General features: G+C 36.6%; 1 protein-coding gene across 1 annotated transcript in view; it reads left to right on the top strand.

The window, feature by feature from the left end:
- The window catches only part of ENTHD1 (ENTH domain containing 1), a 98081-nt gene that overhangs the window by 39267 nt on the left and 44087 nt on the right, over positions 1 to 14727 (top strand). The window lies entirely within an intron of this gene.

Genomic DNA, 14727 nt, shown 5'->3' with positions numbered 1-14727 from the left:
CCACAAACTTAGTGCCTTAAATCAACACAAATGTAGTATTTTAGAGTTCTATGTGTTAGAAGTCTGACCCAGGTCTCACTGTCCCGGAATCAAGGTGTCTGCAAGGCTGTATTCCTTTCTGGAGGCCCTATGGGAGAATTTGTTTTCTTGCTTTTTCCAGCTTCGTGTGTTCTAAAAGAAACTGTGCTTGTCTTTTAACTTTGTTTTTGATGTCTTCTGTTACACAGAATTTTAAATAAGAATAAGGTTAAATTAAAGTTTTCCTTTATAGTTCATGCTTTTTAAAATCTTATTTAAGAAATTCTTTTTTTTAATCCTAATATAATAAAGGTGTCTTATTTTTTCTTCCAATGTTCAAATTTTATGCCCTCTGGAATTTTACTGTATAGTGTAATATAGGGGTCTTATTTATCCCCCTGTGGATAAGCAATATTTAATTTTTTGAACAGTCCATCTTACTCTACGCATTTAAAAAAGGTTTTTATTGCGAAATAATTATAGACTTATAGGATGTTGCAGAGACAGTACAGAGTCCCATGTACCCTTCACCCAGCTTTCCCCTGTGTTGACTTCTATATAGCTATAGTAGTACAATATCAAAATCAGGAAATAAACATTGGCATGTTATGCTAACTAGACTACAGACCTTATTCAGTTTTCAAATTTTCAATTCAGTATTCATTTTTTTAACCTGCATTGTGTGTGTATGTGTTCTATGTAATTCATCCTAAGTATAGATTCCTATAACCAGCACCAAAATCAAGATACAGAACTGTTCTATCACCACAAAAGAAGTTCCTCATGCTATTCACCCCATCCCACTCCTCCCAACCCCGTATACGGGCAACCACTAATCTTTTCTCCATCTCTGTTGTTTTGTTATTTCTAGAATGTTGTGTAAATGGACACAGACTATACGTAACTTTTTGAGATAGATTTTATTTTTCACTCAGCATAATGCTCTTGAGATCCACTCAGGTTGTTGCATGAATCAATGATTCATGCCTTTTTATTGTTAAGTAGCATCCCATAGTATAGATGTACCAGAGTTTATTCAACCATTCACCCACTGAAGGATAGTTGAGTGTTTCCAGTTTGGGGCTGTTTATGAATAAAGCTGCTGTGAACATCTGTGTACAGGTTTTTGTATGTGAAGTTTTCATATATCTGGGATAACTGTCCAAGAGTGCGCTTGCTGGATTGCATGGTAAGTGCATACTAAGTTTTTTAAGAAACTGTCAGACGGTTTTCCAGTGTGGCTGTACCGTCTTACATCCACCAGCAGTGTATGAGAGATCCAGTTTCTCTGCATCCTCACCCACTTTTGGTATTGCCACTATTTTAATTTTAGTTATTCTACTAGGTTTCTGGTGAGATCTCATTGTGGTTTTAATTGGTGTTTCCCAAATGGCTAATGATATTGAACATCTTTTTATGTGCTTATTTGTGCCATCGTAACTTCTCTTTGGTTAAATATATATATTCATATTTTTTGCCCATTTTCTAACTAGGTTGTTTTTTACCATTGAGTTTTGAGAATTCGTCATTTATTCTAGATTCAAGTCCTTTGTCAGAGAGGTGACCTGCATATATTTTCTTCCAGTCTGTGGCTTGTCTTTTCTTTTTGACAGTATCTTAACAGAGCAACAGTTTTAAATTTTGGTGAAGTCCAATTTATCAATTTTGTGAATCGTGCTTTTGGTGTCATATCTAAGAACTCTTCGTCTAACCCAAGGTTGTGTAGATTTTCTCCTAAAAGCTTTATAGTTTCATGCTTTCCATTTAGGTCTGTGATCTATTTTTTTTTTTTTTTTTGCGGTACGTGGGCCTCTCACTGCCGTGGCCTCTCCCGTTGCGGAGAACAGGCTCCGGACGCGCAGGCTCAGCGGCCATGGCTCACGGGCCCAGCTGCTCCGCGGCACGCGGGATCCTCCCGAACCGGGGCACGAACCCATGTTCCCTGCATCGGCAGGCGGACTCTCAACCACTGCGCCACCAGGGAAGCCCTGTGATCTATTTTGATTTAACTTTTGTATAAGGTGTGAAGTACAGGTTGAGGTTTTAAAAAAAAAAAAAAATTTCTTTTCCCTACAGATATCCAATTGTTTCAACACCATTGTTGAAAAGACTTAAATTTTACTCTAATATGCTTAAGTGTGATTTTCCTTCTCTTTCTTCTTTGTCACCCAATGAGACTTTCCAGTGGAAGGTCTTTCATCTTTATTTAATTCTGAGACAGTTATCTCTGGTTCAAATATTTCTTACTTTATTTTCATTTTCTCTCTTTCTTATATGGGCTCTTCTTATCTGGATATTAGTAATTCCCTTTCTATCTTCATATCTCTTAACTTTTCTTTATAGTTCCTATTTATTGTTTTCTTTTTTCTTCCTCTAGAGTTTCTCAATCTGATCTTCCAGTTTAATAATTTGTTCTCAGCTATGTTCATTCCACTGTTTATCCCATCTGTGTTCTCTATTTCAACATTCTGTTTTTACATTTGATATTTAATATTTCTATTTCATTCTTTTTATTGTGTTTTTTCCTGTTTCATATTGCTTATCCCTTTCCTTATTTATTTTAGTATGTGTATTAAGTTTATTTTAAATTCTTGGTCCATCTTTTCTAATATCTGTGCTTCTGAAAAAACCTGTAATTCGGTTTTCTTTTTTAATAGTTTTGATCCCCAAATGACTGGTTACCCCTCCGGGTTATGGCTGCTCTGTCTAGGATTGCTAGAGGTTGCACCTTAGTCTGTGTCAGCCCTATCAGCTTAAGTGGAACGTAGGGGAAGTGGACTCTACGGTGGAGAGCACCTCTCTCCCCTCCCCGTTCCCTCCAAGAATACCAGAGTTAATCATTCCTCACTCTGAGGATCAATGCCTCAAATTAGATCTTTATCCTTAGCACCCCAAGAAGAAGCAGATTTAGAGGGAGACACTCCTTAAATTGTAAACCACCTGCCCTGGGGGATTGGAAAAGGAAGTGTGAAGAAGCATCTTCTCAAGCCTACCTAGTCAGTCCCCACTGAGTGTTCTTACCTCCTCAGGGCTTCTGCACTCACCAGAAGCACTCCCTCCCGAGTTTAGCTCTCTGACTCACAGCAGGTGCGCAGGCAGGTTCCAAGGCATTGAGTGGGCAGTAATTCCACCAACTCCTTCCTTATTTTGTTCAACCATTGCACAGGCCACCTTCTGCCCCAGGCTAAAGCCAACTAGACACCCTCACACCCCTCACACACAAACATACCAGTTCAGAATAGCCACGCCATCTCTCCTGCGGCCCCTCACGGTTTTCTTCTCATTTTAAAAAAATTTTTTTATTGGGGCATAGTTGATTTACAATGTTGTATTAGTTTCAGGTATACAGCAAAGTGAATCTGTTATACATATACATGTATCCAACTCTTTTAGATTCTTTTCCCATATAGACCATTACAGAGTATTGAGTAGAGCTCCCTGTGCTATACAGTAGGTCCTTATTCATTATCTATTTTATATATAGTAGTGTGTGTGTGTGTCAATCCCAGTCTTCCAATTTACTCTTCCCCCCTTCCCCCCCCAGTTAACCATAAGTTTATTTTCTACATCTGTAACTCTGTTTCTGTTTTGTAGATAAGTTCGTTTGTAGCCTTTTTGTTTAGATTCCACATATAAGCGATATCATATGATATTTGCCTTCCTCTGTCTGACTTCACTCAGTATGACAATCTTTAGGTCCATCCATGTTGCTGCAAATGGCATTACTTTGTTCTTTTTTATGGCTGAGTAATATTCCATTGTACTGTATATATGTACGACATCTTCTTTATCCATTCCTCTGTTGATGGACATTTAGGTTGCTTCCATGTCCTGGCTATTGTACATAGTGCTGCAATGAACATTGGGGTACATGTATCTTTTCAAATTATGGTTTTCTCTGGATAAATGTCCAGGAGTGGGATTTCAGGGTCATATGGTTTTAGTTTTAGTTTTTTAAGGAAACTCCATACTGTTCTCCCTGGTGACTGTGTCAGTGTAGGAGTACACTGTAGCATAGGAGGGTTCCCTATTCTCCACCCCCTCTCCAGCATTTATTGTTTGTAGATTTTTGATGATTGTCATTCTGACCAGTGTGAGATGATACCTCATTGTAGTTTTGATTTGCATTTCTCTAATAATTAGTGATGTTGAGCATCTTTTCATGTGCTTTTTAACCATCTGTATGTCTTCTTTGGCTAAATGTCTATTTAGATCTTCCTCCCATATACCTAGGAATAAACCTACCTAAGGAGGCAAAAGACCTATACTCAGAAAACTATAAGATACTGATGAAAGAAATAAAAGATGGCACAAACAGATGGAGAGATATACCATGTTCTTGGATTGGAAGAATCAATATTGTGAAAATGACTGTACTACCCAAAGCAATCTACAGATTCAATGCAATCCTTATCAAATTACCAACGTCATTTTTCACAGAATTAGAACAAAAAATTCTTCTCATTTTGATGTCATCCCCTTATAGGATCTCCAAGCTTGATCCTGAGGGAGGGGGCCACTGAATCAGAACTGGAACCTGCTCTGTTCTTCAGTGTTCTCTGACCTTCCCAGACATGCACCTACTTACTTCTATTTGTACTTTCACATAAGAACACACATCTTTAATTCTGGCATATATAACTCCTCAAATAATATTTTTTTCTCTATTTCCTTGACATTTTTTTTTTCTGATTAATTTCTTTTAGGTATATATTGGGCCACTTAATCTCTCATTTTCTATGTCTTTCAACTGCTTTATTTTATTAAAATTTTTATTGAAATATAGTTAATGTGCAATATTATGTTAGTTTCAGGTATACTACATAGTGATTTGACATTTGCATACATTATGAAATAGTCATTGTGTTAAGTCTAGGAACCGTCTGTCCCCAACAACTGCTTTTAAAAGTAGATTTTTGTAAAAAAAATAAAAAAGAAAAATGGTCATGAAGAACCTAGGGGCAGGACGGGAATAAAGATGCAGACCTACTAGAGAATGGACTCGAGAATATGGGGAGGGGGAAGGGTAAGCTGGAACAAAGTGAGAGAGTGGCATGTACATATATACACTACCAAACGTAAAACCATAAAACCGATAGCTAGTGGGAAGCAGCCGCAGAGCACAGGGAGATCAGCTCAGTGCTTTGTGACCACCTAGAGGGGTGGGATAGGGAGGGTGGGAGGGAGGGAGACGCAAGAGGGAAGAGATATGGGGATACATGTATATGTATAGCTGATTCACTTTGTTAAAAAGCAGAAACTAACACACCATTGTAAAGCAATTATACTCCAATAAAGATGTTAAAAAAAAAAACTTAAAAAAAAATAGTTTTTTGTTTCATTATGTCTCCATGCTGCATTTTAGGTAATTAATCAGAACCATCTTCCAGTTCATTTTCTTCTCCTTTCACCTCTGTCCACTCTAGAATTTTCCCTGTCCATTAAGTGTTTTATTTCGATAGCTATTGCATTGCTTTTTTACAGGATATTCATTTGTACTCATTTCATCTCTGCCTGTTTTGGCTTCTTGTTTTTTTTATTTCTTTAAATTAATGCTATCCTTTCCATTTTCTTTTTGAGAACTAAATATACTTAGTTTTATATGCTTTTTAGATTTCTTAGTTTCACTTTGTCAGGAGTGGGTTCAGTTTTCTTTCTGTGTTTTGGAAAACTGGTTTGTAAGCTCTCCTTGAGTGGCTCAAGTTTTTTATCTTTCTTATTCTCTGAGTGTCCTTAACCTTTCCTGCCTAACAGTTTTTCATTTGCCTCCTCCTGACACCTGGGACTACGTAGCACATTCAGAACCTACCCAGGCAGCTTGGGGCTCCTTTCTTTTGCTCATGTCAGAGATATTGCAGATCCGGTCCCCAGACCACAGGATGCTGTGGCTCAGTTGCTAGTGAAGTTTAGTTCTCACCTGCTTGTATACTACTTTTAGAAGCCATAGTCCCAGGCTGTGACTGATGCCAGGTTATTTCAGCTTCCTTTGTAAGTAGTGAAGCTCAATGCCCGGCGTAGTTTCAAGCAGTGAGCCCATATTCAGCACTCCTATCTTGGATGGTCAGAAACTAACACACCACAGTGGTAAATCTGTGTTTACCACTCTGGAATTGAGCTTCTGGTTTTCTCTGCTTTTTTCTGGACCCAAAGTCCCAAAGGTCCACAGCTTCAGCCTCCTTACCATCATGTGTTTTGTGTTCGTGCTCTCATCCATGAAGATGTTCATCTTGTCTTTTAGCATGACGGTACCTTTAATTCTCACCTTTGTATTTTCTCTTTCATTACTATGTGTTTGGAGAACACATATCCCTGAAATATGAACACATAGAACCATCTTGACTGGAAACCTGTTCCACTCAAGACTGTATGAAATTATCTCATTGATTCATTCTTCTGTTTTATGTGTGTTTCTCCTACTAAAAGGAAAGATCCTCTTCAGGTGCTTTAGAGACCTTTCTAGTCTTATTCATTATTGAATCTTCAGTTGTCAAATTCTTGTTAATGAAAAGTGAAATGAATGAATGAGTAGACGCTCAGTATTAGCTCCCTTCCCCTCTTTTCCTGTGATACAGGCTTGTTTGGCCTTCTGCTCAGAATGCTTTGTTTAGTGTTCTGCCACAGTTCCTGTGAGGGAGGGTTGGAATTATTTCTTGGCCTTCTGTTCCCAGCCCTTTTCCCCAACCAACTAGGTATTGGATTTACAAGATTTTCTAGCAGCTCAGAAAAGTACATAAAATTAAAATTTCACTGTTTCTTAATTGCATAATAGTCCACAGATTGAAAATACATAGGTTATTTTCAAAGATACGACATTAAGTCAAAATGATTTTAAAATCTGTGATCAGTTTATTTGCTCCTGATGGCTTTTAAAGAAGAGAATAGACTTGAATAATCTTATGTGCTTTAGAGGGTAACAAAGACATAAAATATCACCTAGTGGTTTTTTTTTTTTTAATCAGTCTTTAAATTCTCATTATTATTGTTTTTTCTTACTTTAGAAGAACCCACCGTAATTGGCTTACATCATTTCACGTCTTATATCTGTGAGCAGAAAATGGTACCCTTATCTCAAAAGAAGTTTAAAGCTAGATTTTCCTTTTTCAGAGCATTACTATATCAGGACACTATTCCATCATCCTACTGACAAGCATTACTGTTATTACTGTCATGAACATTTGATGCAATCCAATATGTCCTCTTCAGTAATCTGCTTTTGTAGCGTAAGACAAAACCTACCAAGTTGAGTAGTAAATCTAATTGTTGTTGCCAAATGTACTGCATCTACGTTAAAATTTTCATGTTTTTAATACAGAATGAGAAAGAAATGATATCGTTGATTGCTTAGGAAAAATGAGGAGTGCTTAAAAAAATCTTTTAAAAACTTTAAATGGAAACTTCTTTTAACTATTTTCTTTCTACAAATGTGAAAATGATCTAAAAGCAGTAAATAAAATTCTTAACAGAATAGGGCTTTCAAAAGCAGAATAGTACTTGCCTCTGATACCGTCAAAACTAAGGAAAGCCTTTAAATTTATGACACTTGGATGAGTTTTCTCTCTGTGTACTGTCCAGAATTTTTATTATTAAATTTGCTAATTAATAAGACTATTTGTAGCTTTTCACCAGCTCAAAAGACCTTCCTCTTTTCTTGCTTGAGGAGATTCAACAATGAGGTTATGATTTTTTTGGTCTCAGTTGTTTCCATAGCAACAGTTAGGGATGCTATAAATTGGTTCACACAAAAGTAAATCTGACCGAAGCCTTCAGTGTAGTTGTGCATTACTAAATCGCTAGTGACAGAAGATAACTGTTTACGTCTTACTGCCTCTGTTTATTATTTGTTAGGTGAAGAGTAAACAGTTTTTATCCTTGGATCTATTAGCATATAATTTATTATATTTGCAAAAATTTGAACTCATCAAAGCTGTTAGAGAAATGGAAATTATACTTATTCTAATTATGTTAATTCACCATCCTTTTACCGCTTTTCTGCATCATTGCTTTGTGCTTAAAAGTCCTTTGTTTTCATGTTTGGGCTTTTATTCTTTTTAAGTTAGAAAATACTTGTTGAAAAAAGTTTAAACAATATAAAAGGGTAAAGAGTGAAAAACAAAGTTTCTTCTTACTTCTCTATACTCTTTCAGTTCCCTTCCTCAGAGGCAATCATTACAAAGATTTTTATGAATTTTGGGGGGGAAATTTTCTGTGTCCATACATTTTTTACCTAAATGGATTCATTCAAGATATACTGCTCATTCATTCAAGATATGCATACTTTTAACTAAATAATATATCTTCATCTTTCTCTATAATAAATGCAATCATTCGATGTAAATTGTTCCAAAATACGCTTTTTTCACTAAACTATATATTATGGACATATTTCTATATTAGTACATATAGATTGCTGTATTCTTTTTTCATTATCACCATTATTATTAATTTTTCAAAAAAGATTTAAACACAAGGAGGGAAAGAACAGGGGACTAATTCACACACTTAATAGAAGTCTCAATAATCAACCTTCTGTTCGCAAATATTACAACTTCCCTAAGGTAGCTACTAGACACATGTGACTATTTAAATTTAAATTAATAAAATTAAATGAAAACTTTAGTTTCTCAGGCACACTAGCCACGTTTCAAATGCTCAACAGTCACATATGGCTGGAGGCTACCATGTTGGATGGTGCAGATGAGAACATTTCTAGTATTGAAGAAAACGCTGTTGGACAGTGAGGGTACCACCCTTGCTGCTTTAAGGCCTGGAGGTAGAGAACTTGCAGAGACAGAGGCCAAGATGTCAAGGGTATGTGGTTTTCCTTTAAAATTGTAAGGGATTTCCAATGCAGCATCAAAAAATGGACATTTAAAAAAATCTCTTTATCAACAGTAAACATAAAAATTAGTTCTTATCACAACTTCAAATAGAATGCATAGCTGCCAGGAATTTTTCTGTTTCTTTTCTTTTCTTTTTACATCATGAAATGATTACCACGGTTAAGTTTAGTAAACATCCATCATTTCATATAGATACAAAATAAAAGAAAAAAACGTTTTTCCTTGTGATGAGAGTTCTTAGGATTTACTTTCTTAACTTTCATATATAATATACAGCAGTGTTAATTATATTTATCATGTTATACATTACATCCCTAGTACTTATTTATCTTGTGCTGTATTCTTTTTTTTTTTTTTTTGCGGTACGCGGGCCTCTTACTGTTGTGGGCTCTCCCGTTGCGGAGCACAGGCTCCGGACGCGCAGGCTCAGCGGCCATGGCTCACGGGCCCAGCCGCTCCGCGGCATGTGGGATCTTCCCGGACCGGGGCACGAACCCACGTCCCCTGCATCGGCAGGCAGACTCTCAACCACTGTGCCACCAGGGAAGCCCCAAATGTGCCTTTTTTTTAACAGCTTCTAGATATTAAGTCATTTCTAAAACGACTTTCTCTAGCCTAAGACTTTATAAAATGTCACCTTGGCTTTTTATTTTAACAGACTATTATTTAGATCAGTTTTAGATTCAGCAAAATTGAGAAGAAGGTACAGAGATTTCCCTATATACGCCCATCCCCACCCCACACCCCACTATCAGTATCCCTCATCAGAGTGGTACATTTGTTATCATCAGTGAACCTAAATTAACACTTCAATATCACCCAAAGACCATAGTTTACATTAGGGTTCACTCCTGGTGTTGTATAGTCTGAAGATTTTGACAAATGTATAATGTTATGTATCTGCCATTATTATATAGAGAATAGTTTCATTGCACTAAAAACCCTCTGTGCTCCACCTATTCACTCCTTCCTCCCCACTAACCCCTGGCAACCAATTATTCTTTTACACTCTCCATAATTTTACCTTTTCCAGGAAGTCATATACTTGGAATTATACAGTGTGAAGTCTTTTCAGATTGACTTCTTTTACTTAGTAATATGCATTTAAGATTTCTCCATATCTTTTCATGACTTGATAGCTCATTTCTTTTTAGTGCTGAATAACATGCCATTGTTTCGATATACCACAGTTTATTAATCCATTCACCTACTGAAGGACATCTTGCTTGCTTCCAACCTTTGGCAATTATGAATAAAGCTACTATAAACAATGATGTGTAGGTTTTTGTGTGGACATAAATTTTTAACTCCTTTGGGTATATACCAAGGAGCGCAGTTGCTGAGCTCTGTGGTAATAGCATGTTTATTTTTGTAAGAAACTATCCCAGTCTTTTTATGCTTTAATTTTAAAAATATATTTAAATGCTATCTATCAAGAATTTGTTTTGATAGATGGAGAGTGTTAGAGATCCACTTTAAAAAGAAAAATTTATTCAGTTGGTTGTTCCGGGGCTTAGTTGTGGCACATGGGCTCCTTAGGTGTGGCATGTGAACTCTTAGTTGTGGCATGCCTATGGGATCTAGTTCCCTGACCAGGGATCAAACCCAGGCCCCCTGCATTGGGAGCATGGAGCCTTATCCACTGTGCCACCAGGGAAGTCCCTAGAGATCCACTTTAAAAATTTTATTTTTACAAATGATAATCAGTTGTCTCAGCATCATTTGTTGAATAATCTATCTTTTCCCCATTGATTTGAAATGTGGCTTCAATCACATAATAAATTCCCATTTATATTTGGCCCCATTCCTGGATTTTCCATTTGTTTATATTAAAGAAGTAACATGTAAAGATAAACCATAACATTAAAAAAGAAAGAAATACAGAAAAAGAAAAAAAAGAAAAGGAAGGAAGGTAGGGGACAGAAGGAACAAGGTAGAGAGGGGAAATAGCTAGATTTCTTTGATTATACCTTGTTTTTAGATTTGTCATTGGAACCCTGGAAATATTTTGCACAATTATAAGACAGAAGTGAACTAAAGAAAATAATCCCTAAAAATGTAAAATAAAATTTACCTTTCATTCAGTTGGTATTTTTATTCTGAGATGTTGGTACTTTTTATCTGAGATTATGTGAGTATAATGTGGCGTGAATCAAATAATAATCATGTGGTACTTTATTTGCTTCATCTTTGGTGTCCTTGACACCTGGGATTCTGAGTATCAGAGAAAGAACATAGGGATGTAAATGAGAAGAGATTGCCGGAACCCAACAGATCAGAATTGAATTGGGTGAATTTTACCTTAAAATTTTTTTGGTAATTGAAAAACTTCTAAATTATCCATAGGTCAAAGAGGAAGCTCAGAGGAAATTTTAGAATACATAGAGCTAAATGAGAAGGCAACACAACATATCAAAATATATGAGACACAACTAAAGTAGAGGTGAGAAGGAAGGTTATAGCCCTAAACGCTTAAATTAGAAAAGAGGAATATAATTTTTAAAAAAAGAGAGAAAAGGTCTAAAATCAATAATCTAAGTTCCTTCTTCAAAAAATCTAAGAAAAGCAAAATAAACCTATAGGAAACAGAAGAAAGGGAATAGTAAAGAGCAGAAATCAGTGAAATTGAGAACAGGAAAGCGGTTAACAGAGAAAATGAATGATACAGAAAGCCAGTTCTTTGAAAAATATGTAATTGATGAACCTGTAGTAACACTGACAAAGATAAAGAGAAAAGATCCAAATCACCAATATCAGGATGGAATGGGATATCACTGCAGTTCTTGTAGCCATAAAAGGACAATAAAGTATTACTACCAATTTTATGCTCATAAAATTGACAACTTAGAAGAAATAGAACAATTTCTAAGAAAGTACAAACTACTAAAACTCAAACAAGATGAACCACAACCTGCAGCTCTTACAAAAATTGAATTTATAAGTGTCCTGAAAAAAAAAAGTCTCTGGACCCAGATGGTTTTACTGGAGAATTATATCAAACTTTTTTTTTTGTTTTGGTCACACTGTGAGGCTTGTGGGATCTTAGTTCCCTGACCAGGGATTGAATCCATGCCCCCTGCAGTGGAAGCTCAGAGTCCTAACCACTGGACTGCCAGGGAATTCCCTACCAAACTTTTAAAGAAGGATTAGCATGAGTTTTACATCCAGAAAATAGGAGGGAACCCTTCCCAATTCATTTTATGAGGTATTACCCTGATACCAACACCAGACAAAAACAATATGAGGGGCTTCCCTGGTGGCGTAATGGTTGAGAATATGCCTGCCAATGCAGGGGACATGGGTTCGAGCCCTGGTCTGGGAAGATCCTGCATGCTACAGAGCAGCTAGGCCCGTGAGCCACAATTACTGAGCCTGCACGTCTGGAGCCTGTGCTCCGCAACAAGAGAGGCTGCGATAGTGAGAGGCCCGTGGACCGCGATGAAGAGTGGCCCCCACTTGCCACAACTAGAGAAAGCCCTCGCACAGAAACGAAGACCCAACACAGCCATAAATAAATAAATAAAAATTTTTAAAAATATATGAAAAAAGAAAATACAGACTATTACCTCTCATGAAATTATACAGAAACCCTCAAAAAGACTTTTCCAGTTGAATCCAACAATGTATAAAAAGAATTATATACCATGACCAAGTGGGATTTGATCTAGGTATGGAAGGCTGGTTCAACATTTGAAAATCAGTCAATGTAGTTCATCATATCTACAGATTAAAGAAGAAAAAATCAGGATTATGTCAAGTGATGCAGAAAAGCATTTGACATAATTCAACACCCATTTAAGATAAAAACTCTTAACAAATTATAAATAGAAGGGAATTTCCTTAAATTGATAAAGATCATCTACACAAAACCTACAGCTAGTATAATGGAACAGGACCCTATGGTCTATGCCCTCCATGTCCTCAGCCTGCCTTTTGTCTGTGGAAAAGCTTTAGCCAAAGAATAAGTTTAATCAGAGAAGTGAGAAAATGCAGAAACAAAGGAAAACAGTCAAAGAAGACCAAATAATAATAGTTTAGTCATTGAGCATAGTCAAGGACCTTTAAGCTCCTTCTCAAGGGCTATAGATAATATTCTGAGCCGTATCCTGTGAAGTGTCTTATAGGTACTGAAACCCCCACCAGGTGGAAGAGGTTAACTACATGATGACCAGACTGTAGCCATGACATAAGCTGGTACAACTCCAAGAATTGGCCCCAAGGAAATGGGAACAAACTGATCCTGGAACTGAAGATTAACTGTACTTAAAACAATCAAGATGACGCTGATCAGACCACCAATGACCAATTTCAAGATGACTGTCAGAGTTGACTGTGCTGTTTCTGCATGTAGCCCCCTCCCTAAGCCTATAAAAGCTCCTGCTCACTGATTGTCAGTGGGGGGGAGTCGACCTTTGGACAGACGTCCACCCTCGCCTCCCCAGTTGCTGGTATCCAAAATAAAGCAAACTTTCCTCTTCACCAGTATGGCCTCTTTATTGGCTTTTGAGCGGCAGCTGGACCCCACTTTTGGTTACACTGACATCATAAATAAGGGTGAATGCTTTCCCTCTAAGATAAGGAACAAGGCAAGGACTCTTATTCAACATAGTATAGGAAGTTCTAGCCACTGTAATAAGGCAAGAAAAAGAAAGGAAAAGCATGCAGAATTTAAAGGAAGAAATAAAATTGTCCTTATTTACAGGTGACATGATTGTTTGCATAGAAAATCTCAAGGAAACGATACAACAAACCTCATAGAACCAGTAAGTGAATTCAACTAGGTTGTAGGATATAAGATCAACATACATAAATCAATTGCATTTTTATATACTAACAGTGAACATATACTAACAGTAACTGAAATTAAGACATATGCCATTTATAATCACTTCCCTGGAATGAAGTCCTTAGGTATAATTATAACAAAACCTGTACAGGATCAGTATACTGAAAATTATAAAATACTGATGAAAGAAATTAAAACCACCCAATTAAACACCTACCATGTTCATGGATTGGAAGACTCCACAAAGTAAAGATATCATAGTAAAACTGCCCCTAATTACTCTATAGGTTTGATGCACTTCCTGTTAAAATTTCAGCAAAGTTTTTGTAGACATAGATAATAAGCTTATTCTAAAATTTGTATGGAGGGACTTCTCTGGTGGTCCAGTGGTTAAGACTCTGTGCTTCCAATGCAGGGGGCATGGGTTTGATCCCTGGTTGGGAACTAAGATCCCACATGCTGCACAGCATGGCCAAAAGATTTTTAAAAATAAATAAATAAATAAATTTTGTATGTAAAGGCACAGGGCCTAGAATAGCTTAAACCATCTTGGGAAAAAAAAAAAAAAAAGTGGGAGTAATCACTCTGCCTGATATTAAAGCCTACTGCATAGCTACTGTAATCAAGGGAGTGTGGTATTGATAGAGAGACACTTAGGTCAGTGGAACAGAATTGAGAACCAAGAAATAGACCCACACAAATATAGCCAACTGATTTTTGACAAAGTGCAAAAGAAATTCAAAGGAGAAGGATAACTTTTTCATCAAATGATATTGGAGCAGCTAGACATTCATAGGCAAAACCATGAAACTCAACTTAAACCTTATACAGAAATTCACTCCAAATGGATCACAGATTTAACTGTAAAATGAGAAGCTATAAAACTTTAAGAAAAATATTTGAGAAAAGTCTTGGGGTCTAGGGCTGGCCAAAAGCATGATCCATAAAAGAAAACAAAAATGATGTCAGACCTCATCACAATTTGAAAAATTTTGCTCTGTGAAAGACTCTGTTAAGAGGATGTAAAGGCAAACCACAAACTGGGAGAAAACATTTGCAAACCACATAACCAGCAAAGAACTA

Source organism: Delphinus delphis, chromosome 11 (genome assembly GCF_949987515.2).
Source record: "Delphinus delphis chromosome 11, mDelDel1.2, whole genome shotgun sequence".
In the NCBI taxonomy this organism is placed as follows: Eukaryota; Metazoa; Chordata; class Mammalia; order Artiodactyla; family Delphinidae; genus Delphinus; species Delphinus delphis.
This window is presented reverse-complemented; position numbering and strand designations above follow the sequence as displayed.